This window comes from Pleurodeles waltl, chromosome 7 (genome assembly GCF_031143425.1).
Source record: "Pleurodeles waltl isolate 20211129_DDA chromosome 7, aPleWal1.hap1.20221129, whole genome shotgun sequence".
NCBI lineage: Eukaryota > Metazoa > Chordata > Amphibia > Caudata > Salamandridae > Pleurodeles > Pleurodeles waltl.
Window position 1 is genome coordinate 458,945,669 of NC_090446.1, and position 14,625 is coordinate 458,960,293.

Genomic DNA, 14,625 nt, shown 5'->3' on the forward strand with positions numbered 1-14,625 from the left:
ACAGTGTCAGGTCACATAATGCACAAATGTGTGCATTGTCACAACACAGCAGGCACACAGCACTTAACTGTAATAGAGGTATGAACAGAAGTACAGTCTTACCTGAGTATCAGTGAAAGTACTGCTGTATCAGATGTGACCTGTTGTCCACATCCTCCTCTTCCTCATTCGTATCCCTGTCTTCAGTGTCCTCTGCTGCCACAGGTGCATTGTCTCCCCCTCCTCCTGCAGGAAGGGCACATGGCATCTGAAGGCCAAATTATGCAGCAAGCCACCACTGTCTGGCAGACCTTCTTAGGGGCGTAGAGTAGGCATCCACCTGTCACATGAAGGCACCGGAACCTGGCTTTCAGTATCCCAAATGTACGTTCAATAACCCTCCTGGTACGCCAATGTGCTTTATTGTACCAGTTTTGTGCCCCTGTCCTCGGATTCCTCATTGGTGTAAATAGCCAGGACAGGTTTGGGTAGTTGGAGTCACCTGGAAGTAGTGAAGGACACACATTACTCATATACAATGGCACAGAGTACAACTTCAGGTGGCATACAGTGACATACATTGGGTGAAGACTCAAGCTCACCTATGAGCCACACTCTCTGCCTCTGTAGTCGTGCCATCACCTGTGGGACGCTGCTATTCCTCAACACACAGGCATCATGCACAGATCCAGGAAACTTGGCAGTGACGTGGGAGATGTGTGATCAGCAAGGCACACCATCTGGACATTTATAGAGTGGTAACTCTTCCTATTCCAGTAGACCTGCTCATTTGTCCTGGGAGGGACCAAGACAATATGGGTCCCGCCAATGGTCCCAATCACATGTGGTATGTGTCCCATGGTGTAGAGTCCAGCCTTCACAGTGGGCAAATGTTCACTTTGGGGGAATGAAATGTAGCCGCTTATGTGTTTTAGGAAGGCAGTCAAAACTCTTTCATGCACATTCAAAATCATTGGCTGTGACATTCCTGCAGCCAAAGCCACAGTCACCTGGAAGGAACCACTTGCCAGGAAGTGGAGCACTGAATGTACCTGTACTGCATGGGGTATTGCTATAGTGCTACGGAGAGCAGGAATCAGATCTGGCTCCAATTGTTGAAACAGCTCAGTAATTGTGGCCCTGTCCAGATGACAGGTCATAATGATGTGCCGTTCTTCCAGTGTAGCCAAGACTACTAGGGGTCTGTATACGGGTGCTTGCCTCCTCCTCCACAGCAGTAGGTATCTAAGTAAACCAAACATGAGATGTGTGTGACTACAGCAAGGATGGGCACACAATATCACAGTACACAGAGCAGTCACATCCGATTACACCAACAAGACTGTAAAGTGCACTGGGGTCCTCTACATGCAAACGGACTTCCTCAAATATACCAATACTTTTCAATGGCCATTGTGTCTCACAGATGTAGTCGGAATCGTGTGTCATGATTAGTATCATCCCATTATAAATGTCCTGTCAACTACTCTTCTGCCAGCAGTGCACTGGTATGAGATCGAATTTGAGTGCCAGAGTCTACAAGCAAGCCAAAGTATGTGGCGGACTGGAATTGTCTTGGTGTGTACCATCGGTACCTATAAAGCACAATAAATTGTCCGCCTTGAGTACCAGCATTAAGAATTGACAACCGCCTGTCCTGTATGCAGGGACAGGTGGAAGTGACCTCACTCCACCGGCATTTGGCGTCATGGTGGAAGGCGGTCTGCACCGCCGTGCAACTCCTCATTGATTAACATAAAGGTCTATGGAGCACAGGAACCAATGATGATCATCGCCGGCGGTGACGGTGTTCACTGCCGCAGACGGGACCGCCATTTTCTCTGTCCCACTTCACTTGATTCCTGACTCTCAACTGATCAACACCTCCACTGCGTGTGCTGCTGTGTCCTGTGTCTGGAACCCGCAACGGCCTGTGCTACAGAGGAAAGTGCCCCTGCCTTCACATTGGAGGAGTTGGAGAAGCTTGTGGATGGGGTCCTACTCTTGTATGGTCAGTTGTATGGGCATCCAGAACAACAGGTGAGTCCCTTATGGGTACATTGGATACAACACAGCTGTATGAATGTGTATGTGTGTGCTGGCAGTGTGTCATATTGGAATATATTTTTGTTGCGTGCGATGTGTATGCAGAGGTACGGGTCATGTGTGGGCTTAATGAGGGATCTATGCAGTATGTTAGCCATTTCTGTAACAGAATGGAGTTTTGAGTTCATGGTGTCCATTTGTCTGTGTTCCCTATGCAGGTCAGCTCCAATCAGAAGAAAGGGTTGTAGCATTCCATCACCAAGGACGTGCGGGCCCTGCAGGTCTATAGCTGGCGGAGCACCCACTGCAGGAAATGGTGGGAGGACCTGAGAAACTGGCCCGGAAGACCGCGGAGGCCCAGCTGGGGTCAGCCTCCCAATGAGGGAGGGGTGCCCATTGGACCCTGACCCCCCCAAATGCCTGCATACTGGCAGTGGCCAATCCAGAATTGGATGGATGCTTGAGGGCAACACAACAGCCACAAGGGGGTGAGTAAACACTGTGTGGAATTCTTTTTTGATGCCTGCCATGTTTTATGGGTGCAGGATTCTAGTCAGTGGATGCCCCAATATGCTGGTTTAGCTAATCTTCTGGAGTCCTGCTAGGCAATATAGGGTGGTATGTATATTTGGTATTGGCAAGTACCTGGCATACCATGGCAGACATGGCTTAGTGAGTCGCAGTAAGTGTGCAGATGGTAGTGTTTGGGTTCATTTCTGCTGTTGTTCCCATGCAATGGTTTGGCATTTTGGTTCATACTGCACAGTGTCAGTCCCATTGAGTGATTGTGATGTGTATGCCATATATGCTGTTGTTGCTGTAATTTGCCCTGTGCTCCCTTTCTTTCTCCCCCACCCTCTCTCCTTTTCTCATCCTGTCCTTGTGTGCATTAGCATCATCTGGCGAAGGAGCAGAGGCACTGGCGAGTGGGGGAGCTGCACCCCACACGACCCTGGCGGCAGAGTCAATTGAAGCGGAGGGGACCAATGGGTTGGAGGGTAAGAGGAGCACCACAGGGGAGACAGGAGCTACGATAGCTGACTCTGATTCCTCCTCCGATGGAAGCTCCCTGGTGAGGGGGACCCCTCTAGGACAACCCCACCTACATGATCTTCTTCTATCCCCGTACCACCACTGCCCTCCCAGTAGTCCCCACCCAGTTGCCCGTGCCGCTCACCCAGGAGGGTCGGCATCTCCTTCGCCCCAGGCACCTCAGGCCCTGTCCCAGTCAGCCCTGCTGCCCTCACTGAGGAGGCTACTGACCTCCTGAGATCCATCTCTGTAGGGCAGTCAACCATAGTGAATTCCATCCAGGGGCTGGCATCCCAGATGCAGCAATGCAGTGCCTATCTGGAGGGCATTTATGGTGGCTTGGCTGGCCTACAGAGATCATTTCAGGCTCTGGCCTCCTCTTTGACAGCAGCCAGTGTCCCTGGTTCTTCCGTCCACCCTCCAACTACCTGTTTCCAGTCCCAAAGTCCTCTCCCCCCACCCATCCCATGCACACAGATCAGCATGCACCCCAGACCACAGACAGGACTCGCACCGACAAGCACAGGCACCACACTTCACACAACAAGCATACACTCAGCCAAACCACAGAAGCACATACAACAGCCATTGTCTCCCCTGTCTCCCTCTCCTCCCACACAGTCACATCAACACTCACACCTGCAAGCACTGCATCTTCAGTCCCAGATCCTGCCACCTGTACAACCTTGTCCACAGTCACCCCAACAGCAGACATGCAGACTAGCACCCTATCCACCACATGCGCAGTAACCACCATCACAACCACATGCAGCACACCCACCTCACTTGCAGACACGACCACACCATACATACACGCATCCTGTTTGTCCTCCCCTACCCTGTCTGCCCACCCCCTCCAAAGACACATAAACGCTCCCACTCAGGCACTCAACAGCCATCCACCACACACATGCACACAGGTCATGCACCTGCAACCCAGTCCAGCACACCTATTCCTCCTACAACTGCTCTCTCTAACTCCACTCCCAAACCTCCTCCCACAACCCACAACATTGGACCTAAAATACTTTTCCAGGCCCGTCTTGACCTCTTCCCTCCTCCCCCCCGTTCCTGCCCGAAAAAGGAAGGTCCCTTTCCCCCAGACCAGTACACCAGTACCTCCATCCCCCAGTCCACTCATGTCCCTCCCCCTGCAGCTAAACCTGACACTAAGGGGCACAAGACTGGCACCCCAACCCCCGCTCCAAGCCAATACCTCCACCCCCTAAACAACAGAGCAGGGAGCTGCCACCTCCCAAACCCAAGTCCAAGGATCCCCCTCCCAAAAACCCACCACCCCTGCCCCCTGAGGTGCCGGCCTACCATCAGCATGATGCCCCTGCTCAGTGGAGTGACTTTGGCTGTCAGGAGTCAAATTGGGCCTTGGACGTTGCCCTGTGGGTTTTCCCATACATTAAACTGGCCAATGGCCCTTTCTGTATGTAGTTCATTTATTTTGTGGTGGTCGCTGTTCCCACCGGAATACAGTGGTTGGACCAAAGGTATGTGATCTGTCTTTCTTTACTCCTGGCTTATGTTGTTGTTGAATTTCTCTGCAGATAGTTCTTGTGTGTTATATGTGTGTATGGTGTGTGCTTTGCGTGTGGGTGTGTCACTCTCCCCTCCGTCCCTTGTGTGCTAGGCGGCTGTACTCACCATCGGCGGCGGCGTTGCTGCTCCTGGACTGCCATTGCGTGGTACAGCATCAGCAGGACTTCCAGTTCAGGTTCCATGGCGGCCGCAGACTCCTCTGTGTCCCTGGAGGTGATTGTCTCCTTTATATGATTCGTTTCTGCCAGGCTTTTCGTGGCGGTGGTCCCACCCTGGTAATCCTGGCGGTCAGCTATGCCATAATATGGTGGGCGGGGTGTGGTGTTCGGCCATTCTGAAGATGGAAACCGCCATGGTCAGTGGCAGACCGCCCTGGCGATTCGGCTGGTACTTTGGCCGTGTATGGGAAGGATCACCGCCATGGTCAGAATATGGTGGTCTTCACCGCCAGCTTGGCGATGGACCTACCGCCATCACCAGCGCGGTGGTCAGCTGACCGCCAATATCATAATGACCCCCTTAGTGCTTGATTATTGCAAAGGTCTAGCTGATGTGGTTCGCTCTTTGTCTCATCAGGTTGAAGCAGCAACAGTTCAAATGGTCCAAGTAGTGTCTCAGCTTGAAAGCTGGTGATTGGGTGCTAATTAAAAAGCACTTGAGGAAGACCTGCTTCGAGCCAAGATGGAAAGGACTGTTTCAAGTTATCTTGGTGACAACAGCTGTGAAGTGTAATGGTCTTCCAAACTGGTTCCATGCAAGTCATAAACACAAAGTTCTGTCTCCTCTTGAAAACAGAGTCTTATCCTGCAAGAGCGAATGCTGATGAATTAGGAGTTCAGTTTGACCAAGCTGTGAGGATGGACCCAGTGGATGAAGCAGAAAGTGTGCAAAGTGGTGAAGATGCAAGCAGCCTACGTGCAGACAAGAGTGCAGAACAGCAAAGTCAAAGCCAACTGATTCCTGCCAGTACAGCAAGCGTTGTGAAAGCAGTTGCACCCAAAAAGTGATCTGTGACAGGAGATAAATAGCCTGCAGCTGCACATGAAGTAGTTGCTGATAAACTCCCAACAATAGCAGAATCAGTCGAGGAGTCAAATCAGAGTAAAGATGAAGGTGGTGCTGTAAGGAGAACAAAAAGAAAGAGTGCGAAATCGCAGATACTCTTCACCTGGATGGATCTATCTTGTCACAAATGAATGGGAGAGCGAGTTTGAATTCAGTTGAACATTCTGGAACTTGAAATTGTATTTGAACTGAGCTTAGAAATAACCTGGCCAATTGATCAACAAAGACATTACAGTCTGAAAGTAACCATAAGGGATCATCAGAAAGATCGGGAACTGCTGTAAAAAGTGCAAAGACTTTGAAAAGCTGATTTGTTGTTGATTTTTGCTCGCTTTTGTTTTTATATTTTTTCTCCTTTTTTTCTTTTTCTCCTCTGATTCTACAGACGCCATGAGTCCAGGATAGGGCAAACACAGTAGATGTAAATATGTGTGCATTGGTTTAATTATAGTATATATGATTGCATGCATTTTATTGATTGTGTGAATGAGTGTTTCAATGAAAGGAGAGGTGCAAAGTACAGCAACTCCAGTGCAAAGAATGACAACATCCAGGAAGGATAGGTTCTATAAGGATGAGGGATTGCTTCATTTAGATGACACAAAGGAAGACTTATCTTCCAATGTTTATTATAGTTTGCTGAATGATTGTTGTGTGTGTACACAAATTTCTTGGTCAGCGCAAGAGGGGATCACTTATCATAGTTCACCACTAACATATGGTATTAGATGCAGTCTATTATTAACCCATTTGTAGTATCAAGAGTACATTCATTCCTTATTTTCTAACTATGACTTACTTTTCTCTTTTCTTTCCAATAATCAGTATTTGAGCAGCATTGCAAAGGCTAGGAACATAGATATAGAAGGATGATTCTTTGAACCTAAATTGACATTTCGCACCGCATATGAACATAGGAGTAACTTAACATGTCTTCTTACGCATGTAGAGAAGGAGTTTATTAATCAAGTAGATAATAGAAGAAATGCAATGAAAGAAAAGATAAATAAGGGTATAGTTAGCAAGAAGAAAACAGTTCACAGCACACCAGATACACAGGGACGCTTAGCCTTAGATTGGCAACATGTAGGAAAGCTTTGTATTCATAGGCCACAATCAAAAGCTGACAAGTTTGTAGAAACGAGTGAATGCGTTTTTGTTCATGAATGTATAGGATTTTATGCAAAATGGACAAGACCACGCTGTACCTGGTGTTTATTACATTTGTGATAAGGAAGCTTATTAGAAATTGCCAAAAGGTTGGTGTGGTACATGTTATTTAGTGGATAACATTTACAATGCAGCAGATACTGAGGGACCTAAAATGAGACTTTAGAGAGGAGCAAGAAGTGCAGAGATTACGGAGATATTTTTGGAGCTTTTATTCCATCAGTGGGTGTGATCTTAAATGACATAAAGATACGGAAGTTATCAAGACTGCAGATAAGATGTCAACTGATTTTTCAGGTGCAATGCTCCTAATGGATACAGAAATGGCTGTGGCAAGTTCTACAGTTCTGCAGAATCACCTTGCATTAGACATCCTTTTAGCAAAGGAAGGCAGAGTCTGCCAAGCTTTACGGTCAGAGCACTGCTGCAATTATATTCCCTCATCTGGATCCCTGTGAAATATCCAGTTAGATATATTTCAGCACTCCCTCTGTGGGGCTAGTTGGTCAAATGATGAAGCATGACACTATTATGTGTGTGAGACCACCTAGTCCATAAAAGGAACTCCCTCTTGTAGACACAGCCACTACCATAGACACTCTCTACACACAGCCCCTTATATGTATTATGCGCTGAGTCAGCACCACTAATCGAGGGTCCACTAATCCAGTTTTACCCTCATTTGATCACCCCACACGTCCAGTGGTATATGCAATTATATTCCCAACCACAGCAGGGAGATAAGGAGATATGTATCTAATTTGATGAGGTTGAGAAATTACTTAAGTGACCTAAAAGAAACAAATCTTTGGGAAACAATAAGTGAAGGATTATTTAAAGTAGGATCTTGGTTTGGAAACTTGGGAAATGGTTTTGTAAGAATGATCCTGAAACCTTTATTGATTGTGACAGTGTGCATAATTTGTGCACTTGGATTTTACAAAGCTTGAAATTTCTGGAGAAAACAAAGCGTAAAGAATAAACAGAGGAGGGACGAAATAGAAATGGAGAGTATGAGAAACAGTTATTATAGGACGCTGAAGAGAGTTGACAATTATCGCAAACCTAGATCTATGCGTTATCAAACTACAAGGTTTTGTTTTTGTCTCATTGTAAATGAGAAAAGGTTTTTTGTTACTGCATAGATTGCAGTCAGATGAGGGACTGAAAGAGATCAATTTTTACGAGTATATTAGTGGCATAGAAGTAAGTATATAGTGATTAATTAACCTACATTTAACAGTCTAACAGATAAAATAACATGAGTGGTTAAATGTGCAAATTTGAATAATAGTGGACCATGTGCACCATTCGCATTAAGTATCATGTTTTAACATGAGATATTTAGCATTCATATTAAATTAAGTACAAAAATGAGTTAACATAAAGAGAGTTTTATTAAGACATAGATTAAGAGTAGAAACTATTAAATGAATATGAATTAATTGTACTTATATTGAATTGAATGAATATCATTAATGCAAGTTACATGTGTGCAAAAAAATAAATTCATGTTTAAATCACTTCTAACATGTTATAAATGATGTTTGCAATTAAATATTTTTGCTTTGCTTATTTGATTTGAATTGTAAGGTGCACAATAGGTTTATTAATGTATTGAATGTATTCAGGCTTTATAAGCTCGACTAGGCCTGAAAGATTTACTTTGCAGCAGTAATGGAAAATCATTTGTTTATTCTGTTCCCAGTGACCTGAATTATTTTCCCTATGTTGTGAATATGATGGTAAATGTTCTATTGTATTGAAGGTAAGAAACTTGTTTTAGAATCAACAATGTTGCATTATTTGTTCTAGGTGTCGAACAAGACAGGAAACTCCTGATTCCTGTGTGATACAGGATTAGTTTTGCGAGAGAAAACTGTCAAGTAACAAACAATTGAAGAATGTAATATTTTGTCGGAACTGTGTGAAATCATTCAAATGACAATGCACTTTGCTGAGGAGATTCAGAATAGTTGCAAATTTGCAGGCACCATCAACAGTCATTGGGCACTAAATCTGACATTTGGGGTGCGCCCACTTGAAGGACCAATTAATGGATCGTGCAAATTTCTAATTAATGAGGAACTTTAGAAATCAGAGGTCAGTCCTAGGGAGTTCTTCTCCTGCCTTAAAGCTGTCCAGAACCCTGTTTGAGTCAGTTGTCTCACTCTGTTCTTTAAGTCCTCAGATGAGTGTTCTCATCTTAGTCCTAATTGCCATATTCTGTTATGCATTTCAGTACTAATATGGCCAACTAATTCTGAACTGTTGATCTGTCCTATGTGAAGCTCATGTGCTGCACCGTACCTATGCTGCTGTCAAATGACGCTGGAAGAAGTCACCTGTTTTGCCAATGAAGCACTACTGTCTACTGTCCCATGAGGAGAGGTATAACTAAATGTGGTTTCTTGTTTTCTTTTTAGTTAGGTACTTACACAAGCGTATTTTTATAGTGAGTTGCCCTAGTTAGATGATTTTCTAAATTATTTTTGTCTTTCTTATATTTTTATTTTTTTCTGCATGTGTTAGCCTGTTCCCACACATGAAAGTCCAGATTTGTGTTAGTGATAGAAATGGCCCAGCACCGAAACCCGAAATCTGATTTTGAATGTTAAAACTATAATTTGATGTTGTACTGATGTCACCATCATCTGCTTTGAAATTGAACAATGTGCATATTGTGTTGTTGCTAATTTATATAATTTTTTGGAGTGTTTAACAGTATTGATATTTAATAGGTTAAATCTTTTTAGACTTTTTGGTCAGCCCATAGTTTTCATGTATGTTTATAATTTAGTTTTGCGCACCATATATAAGTGACATTGATTTGGGGATTGTAATAAAGCTTTGAAACTTAATTCAGTTTGGAGTTTGATTTGGTGTTAAATTGTTCATGGTGTTTAGATTTGTACATGGTATAAAGTTATTGATTTGTGATTGAATGATTCTGACTACTACACTCTTCGCCAAATCCAAAAATCTAGTCGACCTCTATAGGTTAGAATAGTGATGGCGTCTCACCTGCGTGTTTGTAGTTATTGAACCCGAAGCAGGGAGAAAATATTCCCGGCACAACCTGCAAACAACACCGGACCTGTTTTTCCCTAACCCATCATCTTTTTTCCTCTCTCCTTTGTCACTACAGTCCTTCCTCCATTTCTGTCAAATTTTCATTTATCTATTTTTCCCTGATTCTTAACTTATCTACAGTAAACTCAGTTTGGCCAGTGTGCTATTATATCACAAATGTGGGCCAACAATTGCCAGTTTAAACATGTTTGGCCAAGGAATGTCATTCTTTCAAAAAACATGTTTTGGACACAAACATCAAGTTTAGTATGCTTCATGTATATTGACTATCGAAACAAAAAAATGCATGGCGCTAGCCAAGAATAGTGTATAGCTGGTCTATGAATAATTTAATTTGGGATGAGAATATCATTGCCGGTCTGGCAATTTGGCATTGACTATTGGGCTAAGTGTTATATTTTCAGCCTGACTGTGTAGGTCTGTGGTAAGACTGGCTTGACATCCTAATGGTAACACATCCTGGTTTCAGAGTGTGTGTCTGCCACATCGTGGCAGTGCTTTACCTCTCAAAACTTGAGCTTTATTCCTCGGGGTGTGCTTCAATCAATCAATCAATATTTTGAAAGTGTGGCTACTGAACCGTGAGGGTCTCCAGGCATGGGGGGGGGTGAGGAAGGACCTCATCCGAAGAGCCATGTCTTGAGGTTCTTCCTGAAGATGGTGAGCAACGGGCTTTGTCTGAGGTGCAGGGGGAGGTTGTTCCAGCTCTTTGCTGCAGTGTAGGTGAAAGATTGCCCTCCAGATGTGGATTTGCGGGTGTGAAGGACAGTGTCCAGGGCCATCTGGGTGGAGCGGAGGGATCTGGTGGGGGGGTGGAAGGAGACGTGGTGGTTCAGGTAGGCTGGTGCTGCCTTGTGTACGGCCTTGTACGTGTGGGTGAGAAGCATGAAGGTGATTCGCTTCTCGACCAATAGCCAGTGGAGGGTCCTCAGGTGTTGGGAGATGTGTTCTCGGCAAGGGAGATCCAGAAGGAGTCTGGTGGCAGCGTTCTGGATGAGTTGAGGTTTTTAGATGTTCCTAGTTGAGGTGCCGCCATAGAGGGTGTTGCTGTAGTCGAGCTTGCTAGTGACTAAAGCGTGGGTGATTGTCCTGCAGCAGTCTGCTGGGATCCATTTGAAGATCTTCCGAAGTTTGCAGTGTGTGTGCAAACAGGAGGAGGCAACAGAGTTTACCTGGTGGGTCATGGATAGGGAGGAACCGAGGATGATTCCTAAGTTGCGGGTGTGCTCAGTCAGTGCAGGGAGGTGCTGAGGGATGTGGGCCACCAGGAGTCGTCCCAATCTGAGGTGGCGTTTCCAAAGATGATGAGCTCAGTCTTGTCAGAATTGAGCTTGAGGCAGCTTTCTCTCATCTAGGTGGCAACGGCTTCTATTCCTGAGTGGAAGTTCCATTTGGCCGTGTCCGGATCTTCGGTGAGGGAAATGATGAGTTCTGTGTCATTGGCATATGACACGGTGTTCATACCGTGGCTTCTGACTATGGCAGCAAGAGAGGCCATGTATACGTTGAACAGTGTGGGACTCAGTGAGGATCCTTGGGGGACTCCGCAGTTGACTCCTGTGGGTCTGGAAGTGTAGGACAGGAGTCTGACCCTCTGTGTCCTTCCGGAGAGGAAGGAGTGGATCCATTCCAGGGCTCTTCTGCGGATTCCTATGTCATGAAGTCTGGTGTGCAGAGTGCTGTGGTGGCTGCTGAGAGGTCGAGGAGTACGAGTGCTGTGGTGTGGCCGCGGTCTAGGAGTAATCGGATGTCAGTTGCTGCCAGGAGGGCGGTCTCCGTGCTGTGGTTACTGCAGAAGCAGGACTAGGAGCTGTCCAGGGTGTTGTTGGCCTCGATGAAACTCCGTAGTTGTACATTGATTGCTTTCTCCAGTACTTTGGCGGGGTAGGGTAGCAGCAAGATGGGCTGGAAATTCATTAGTTCTGATGGGTCGGCCGAAGGTTTTTTTTAGGAGAGGGCGTATTTCGTCATGTTTTCAGACCTCGGGGAAGGTGCCCGTATTGATGGAGCAGTTAATTGTGTTCCAGAGCTTGGGGCAATGGATGCACTGCCTCTGAGGTATATGTGGTGCGGGCAGGGGCCCGAGAGGGCTCCTGAGTGGGTGCTATTCATGATGTTGGCTGTTTCCTATGTGGTTAGCGTGGAACAGCTGTGGATGGTCTGGGTGGGTTCTGGTGGGGCAGGGGGTCAATCACATGTTCCATTGACAGGATTTTCCAGGAGGAAGCTGTCATAGATGTCCTGGATCTTGTGGTGGAAAAAGGAGGTGAGTTTGTCGCAGAGGTCCTGTGATGGGGGGATGCTGGTGGCTTCAGAGGGGATCTGTGAAACTGTTGATGACTGAGAAGAGTTCCTTTGAGTTGTGTGCGGAGGAGTTCATTTGCTCTCGGAATGCGTCCTTACTTGCGTTCTTGATTTTTTGGCAGTTGGCGGTGGTTGTGGCTCTGAATGATTTGAGGTCTTCGCTTGTTTGGCTGTTCCTCCATTTTTTCACTTTGATTCTTGGAGTTCAGTGGTGAAGCAGCTGGCTTTCTTAGGTGCGCGTTTGGCCGATGTCAGCTGGAGAGGGACTAGAGTGTCGGCACATTTGGGGATCCATGCATTGAGATTGCGCGCTGCTGTGTTGGTGTCTCAGAGGGAGGAGCGAGTGATTTGGCGAGCAATGAGGTGAGTTGCTCGCTGGTAATTTCATTACATTTCCTGTGGGGGGGTCCTGGAGGTGTGGGTGCAGTTGCTGGGTTCGATGATTGTGAAGAGTATGCAGCGGTATTCGGTCCAGTCTGGTGTGGAGTTGGTCTTGATGGTGATCCGGTTGCTTGAGGTGAAGTTGGGGCCCAGTGTGTGTCCTGCGATGTGTGTGGGTGCAGAGACCAGCTGTCTGAGGCCGAGGAGGAGGTAGTCGACTGACGCCAGGGCCTGGGCGGTAGTGATGTCTACGACATCATCTATGAAAACTAAGGGGGGCTGGGTGGCCTGTACACCAGGGTGCCGCGGATGGAGGAGATGTGGTTGGAGTGGGCCAGGAAGTGAAGGTGTTCCATGGTGGTGCAGTGTTCTTCTGGGACGGCCTTGACACGTAGTGAGGACTTGTGTACAATGGTGAGTCCTCTGCCCGGGCTGGAGGGCCGGTCCCTCCTTAGGATGCTGTAACCGGCGGGAATGGCGATGGCGATGTCTGGACCCGAGGTGGGGTTGGTCCAGGTCTCGATAAGGAAGGTGATGTCCAGTTGGGTGGTGTCCATCAAGTCCCAAAGTGCTTGCCACTTCGTTTTTAGGAAAGTTTGTTTCTAAGTGCTTGCCACATTACACATTGATATTCAGCCTGCCAGGTGCCAAGATACATAGTCAGTGCACACAAAGATGAGAAACGGCCAGCTGAGGCCCATCTAAATGATTTAGTCAAGTCATTGATCAAATCACAGCCACAACACCTTCTCCTTGACCGTTATCTGTGCGTTGGTGTCCTGCAGCAGAAAATTAACAGGTTGTGTTGGCAATAAACATGCAAGCCTGTGCTGAGCACCTCTAGCAGTATGAAAGGCAGAGGGGAGATCTATTTGCATCACATCACAGTTCACTGTTGTGATGCATGGACAAGTACGTAAATTTGTTAATTTAACCCTTAATGCATCGCACAGGCCTGAGGCTATCCCCCGAAGCAGACTGTAGCATAACTATGAAAGGAATTTGGACACATCAGGTGGACACTCCCTGTAGTTCCATGTTGGAGTTGCTTAGTCCTGTTAATCGTCATGCCTGCTGCAGACAAGGCCCCCTGTTGTAATTATCTTGGCTATATTAACAGACCCTTGTAATCTGAAGCCTTTTACCTTTCTCCCTTTCCCCTTCTACCCTGTATATGACAATGAAACATTCCCCGACAGTTGAAGGTGCCTTAGGATTCTGTTAACATTCTACCTGCCCGTGAGCTCTGACTGAAGAGATGATGGTGTATGAATAAACCTACTTAGAAAGCACACAGGTCTTGTGCACTTTTTATAACACTTGCGACAAGGAGCTGGGGGGGGGGGGGGGGCAGCGATACAACCCCCCCCCCCAATCGCCACCCTCTCCCCCCCCCCCCCGCACGTCCCAGTTACTGTACTCCGTCAAGTACCGACTTTGTTACAAGCAAGGGAACTGAGGAGATGTCAAGGCAATTTTCTTCACATTCTGGCAACTTACCTCAAGACAAAGACAAGTGGAAGGCAGTAACCGACATAATAATGGGATAAAATAGAGACACTGGTAGCTGCAGCCAATTCTACCAATTGTAAGTGTGCACTTTAATTGTTTTCCTTTGTTATTAAGAGAAGCCTGAAAGCCTTCATACCAACTTTAACATCTTGCTACCAGCAATCACAAGAATCACTGACGGCGTTATTAAAGACATCCTCTTTCATCTGCAAGCATTCTGATTCAAGCAACTTAAGTGGTTTGGTATCATGCTTGCAACTATAGCGCAGCAGTGGGCACTCTAGCGTAAAACTTAAGGACAGTACAATAAGTGTGACAACAAGTGAGGTCAATTGTAGAAGCTGTGAAAGCTCACGTGGGTAGGATATTCCAGACATTAGTCATTTCTAACTAAACAAGCAGTGCGGAGTACACCCACTCAAATAAATTGCAAATATGCTGCCCTCGAACGTAGTGTGTAGAAACTCTATGCAGCAACAAATCCGTCCAAGC